Here is a 5,046-nt window from a genome sequence, read left to right on the forward strand (position 1 = left end):
TTAATACATAAAAAAACAAACACAACACATACATATATACTATATACATATATACTATATATATATATATATACATATACACATATCACCACACAACACAAAAAAAAAAAAAAACTATATATAGTATATATATAAAATATATTATATATTAACATCATACAATATATGGTATACACTAGTACACATACATATATACATATATGTATGCATATATACATATATATATGTATATATATACATATATACATACATATATGTACACACACACACACACACACACACACACACACACACACACACACACACAACACACACACACACACACACCCACACACACACACACACACACGGCAGTGAATTTATAAGGTATGTAGAAAAGTAAATATTTAAATCGAAAAATCTGTCGGTCTCTATAGCTAGGTCGCTTTTACCAGATTGTGTATATATATTATGATTCCATTTGGCAACAGATAGTAAAGCTGGAGTATTCTGAGCAAGGTAAGAGAGATACTTGATCGATATTCTTAAACAGTCATCAACATTATTCATTATTTTTCATTTAACAAACTACACATGATGTCATTAAGATGTCAGCAAAATTCTCAAACAGTTACACAATATTTTGATTCAAGAGATGGCACTGTTCCTTCTCAGCGCCTATCTGCACAAGGGTCAGAGGTCAACACATGATGATTCATCGGAGTGACTGCGCCCCAGATGCCACGATAGACTCGAGAGTTCCATTGGCACAAGAAGCTGCCGTGCGCCCGTGCCCCGCGAGTGCCCAACCTCTCGGGAATCGGCACCGCTTTCGGCTGATATATAGAGGCCTCGCCGCGGATGCCGACTCCTGCGGTGGCACTTCCCTGGGGGCGCGACATTTGGCGGTGCGGGGGGGGGGGGAGGAGGAGGAGGAGGAGGAGGAGGAGGAGGAGGAGGAGGAGGAGGAGGAGGAGGAGGAGGAGGAGGAGGAGGAGGCGGCGGAGGCGGAGGCGGAGGCGGAGGCGGAGGCGGAGGCGGAGGCGGAGGCGGAGGCGGAGGAGGAGGAGGAGGAGGAGGAGGAGGAGGAGGAGGGAAAGGAGAAGGGATCATGAATACACGAGCACGTACATATGCATATACGTATGTGCATATAGTTACACACACACACACACACACACACACACACACACACACACACACACACACACACACACACACACACACACACACACACACACACACACACACGCACACACACACACACGTATGTATGTATGTATGTATGTATGTATGTATTTATGTATATATGTATATAGCACTGTCCGCATCGTCCCGATTTTAGGTTAGATGCGTGCCGTTTGCGCTGAAATTTCGACATCTGTCCAGCCTTTACCGTGTTTGTCAATGACGCGGCGCCGCATTGGCTCGTGTGGGTAACCCTGGGCCTTCCCCTGCGATGAAAGGCCTCGAAAGAACACTTGGGAACGTCAGCTGGGAATGACGTTTGTCGTTCTGATAGCGAGGTTTCATGCGCTCTTTCTCGAAGCGAGCTGGCCGGGAACCTGGCGCGAGCGGAGGTGAGCGTTTCTTTTTTTTAGATAACTCTCTATCTTCTTTTTTGGTCGAATGGGATAAGAGGCTCTGTAAATGTAGTATATATATATATATATATATATATATATATATATATATATATATATATATATATATATACATGGAGACAGGTAGGAATAGAGGCAGGCAGAAAGGCAGGCAGGGATGGAGACAGGCAGGCAGAGATGGAGAAAGGAAAGCAGGCAGGCACGCAGGGGTGGAGACAGGCATGGAGGCAGGCACGCAGGGGTGGAGACAGGCAGGCACGCTGGCAGGCAGACAGGCAGGCAGGGATGGAGACAGGCAAACAGGCAGGCATGGAGGCAGGCAGGCAGGGATGGAGACAGGCATGGAGGCAGGCACGCAGGGGTGGAGACAGGCATGGAGGCAGGCACGCAGGGGTGGAGACAGGGGCGGCATGGAGGCAGGCAGGCAGGGATGGAGACAGGCATGGAGGCAGGCACGCAGGGGTGGAGACAGGCAGGCAGGCAGGCATGGAGGCAGGCAGACAGGGCTGGAGACAGGCAGGCAGGCATGGAGGCAGGCAGGCATGGAGGCGGGTATGCATGGAGGCATACAGGCAGGGATAGAGGCGGGCAGGCAGGCAGGCAAAACATGAAAACAAAACAAACAAAGTAAAACAACAACAGCGCCTAGAAGAGGCCGACGAAGAGATAAAAGATAAAAGAAAGACGGGAATATACTGTAAAGATATGATAATAATGATAATGATAATAATGATGGCAATAATGATAATAATCATAATAATCATAATTATAATAATAATCATCATCATAATAATGATGATAATGATATTAATATTAATAATCACATTAATATTAATATCTTTGATAATAAAATGTTCACAGCCTACAGGAAGACTGCTAAAAAGTCGCTGACCTTGCACTGTGGTGGTGGTATTGAACGCCCCCTCCCCCCTCCCCCCTCCCCTCAGTGGCACTCCGCTTGATGTAATAAATAGACTGGCACCCCCCCCCCCCCCTTGTTTCGTCATCACCGGCTGGCTGACCGGAATGCACTCGGCCCCTGCTCGGATGCGCGCGAGGCGCTGCTGGCGCTGCCGGGGTGGGTGGGTGCTTGTTTGTTTGTTTATTTGTTTGAATGTTTGGTTGCTTGCTTTCTTGCTTGTTTGCTTACTTGCTTGTTTGTTTGTATGCGTGGTTGTGCGTATGTGTATGCGTGTGCATATGCGTATGGGCATGCACGTGTGTATGTGTACATGCATGCGTGCGTCCGTTCACCCGCGCCTTCCCTAATAATTCCATGTATATAATTAGCGTGTAGGACTTTCATGCGCTCGTAGATTTTTTTGCAGTATATCTGTATGCATTAATTTCATGAATATCATTATACGGATAAGCTATGCAGGTAGGTAGAGCAGAGAGCGACATTGCGCGCTGACCTTGGCTCTGACCTCGGCTCTGACCTTGGCTCTGACCTCGGCTCTGACCTCGGCTCTGACCTTGGCTCTGACCTCGGCTCAGACCTTGGCTCTGACCTCGGCTCTGACCTTGGCTCTGACCTCGGCTCTGACCTCGCCGGAGTGACCGTGGTCTGACCTCGCCGGAGTGCCCTCGGCGCAGGTAGCAGCGCCTCCGGCCTCACTCCGGGAGGCAGTGAATCTGGACCTGGATGTCGCGCTAGAAACCCACCGCCACCAGGAAGGAAGACTAGAAATGGAAAACGCATGGATAGAAAAAGACGAGTTAGAAACCCACATATGCCAGGAAAGAGAAGAAAAATAGAAAACGGAACTGGAGTTAGAAACCCACATACACCAGAAAAGAAGAAAAATGAGAAAACGCATAGAAAACGGACATCTAGCTAGAAACCCATACTTACACCAAGACAACAAACAAACAAAAAAAGTACCTCGAAAACGGAAGCCGAATTAAAAACCCACACATACACCGAGAAAAAATCGAGAACGCGGACAGAGAAAACGGAGGTCGAAGTAGAAACCCACAGTCCAAGAAAATCAAGACTAGAAATCCTGGAAAACGAAATAGAAAACTGCCTCTGCATAAGGATTGAGGGATGACGTAAGACGCCACCACCACGCCCACGCCCACGACCCCGCCCCCACCCCCCTACCTCGCCACCCAATTGAGCTGGCCGGGTTCAGTTGTTAAACGAGGAGTCGTTGCTGTTCGGTGGGAATCGTGCTCACACACACTCATACTCCGAGTCATGCTCACGCCCGATCGCACTCACGCCCACGGCCAGTCCATCTCACTCGTATTCAAACTCTCTTTCTCTTTCTCTCTCTCTCTCTCTCTCTCTCTCTCTCTCTCTCTCTCTCTCTCTCTCTCTCTCTCTCTCTCTCTCTCTCTCTCTCTCTTTCTCTCTCTCTCTCTCTTTCTCTCTCTCTCACTCCATCTCTCCCTCTCTCGCTCTCCCTCCCTCCCTCCTCTCTCTCTCACACACACACAGACAAACACAAACACACACATGCACACACATCCCCCCGCCCACACCCCCCCCCCGCCCACATTACAGATACTCCTACTAACTCTCCCTCTTTGATTCCCATGAACGAAAGCTTAACCCCCCCCCCCACCGCCAGTGCCAGTGCCAAGGGGTCAAATCGGCGTGGCTCTTGAAAAAAAATGGATAAACAGAATATGAAAACAAATTTGATCGAAAACCACAGCAAGAAACAGCGTCTAGTCGAGGAGGACGAGGAAGAGGTCAGAAAAAATGAAGAAATTGAAGAAATAAAGGAAAGGTAATAAAAGAAATAAGGAAGAAGTGGATGGCTGATGATGGAAGAAGAGGAAGAGATAAGAGAGAATTCGTGAGAAATAGATGAAAATGTAATATAAAAGAAGAACCGGATATATGATGAACGCAAGGCAAGAAACAACAACAACAACAGCAACAACAACAACAACAACAACAACAACAACAACAACAACAACAACAACAACAACAACAATAACAACAACAACCCTCCCGCCGCCGCCCCTCTCCCGCTCGAAGCGTCTCGAGGATTTCCCCTTTATTTCTGAGTGCTTGCTTTTGGCCTGCTTCTTTGGTGTTTGTTTTTGGCCTGTTTATTTGGTGTTTGCGTTTGTCTTTTGTTTATTTTGGTTTGTTCTTGTCCTTTGTTTATTTGTTGTTTTTTGTCCTTTGTTTATTTGTTGTTTTTTGTCCTTTGTTTATTTGTTTTTGTCTTTTATTTAGATGTTAATTTTGTCCTTAGTTTATATTTTTTATGTTTGTTTTTATTTATTTGTGTGTTCGTGTGTTCATTTCACTGTATGTAAGTGTCCGATGAAGTTCAAACAGGATCGATAACTTTATATATATATTCCTAATATAGTTATTATTTTGCGAAGAAATGAAAAGCGATTATAAATATGGATAATTTTTCCTAACAAGATGAGAGGGCGATGGCCTGCCCCGCTTTCAGGTTTGCAGACTTATACTCGGGTGTTAATTGATCCT

The sequence above is a fragment of the Penaeus monodon genome, chromosome 11 (genome assembly GCF_015228065.2).
Source record: "Penaeus monodon isolate SGIC_2016 chromosome 11, NSTDA_Pmon_1, whole genome shotgun sequence".
Taxonomy (NCBI): domain Eukaryota; kingdom Metazoa; phylum Arthropoda; class Malacostraca; order Decapoda; family Penaeidae; genus Penaeus; species Penaeus monodon.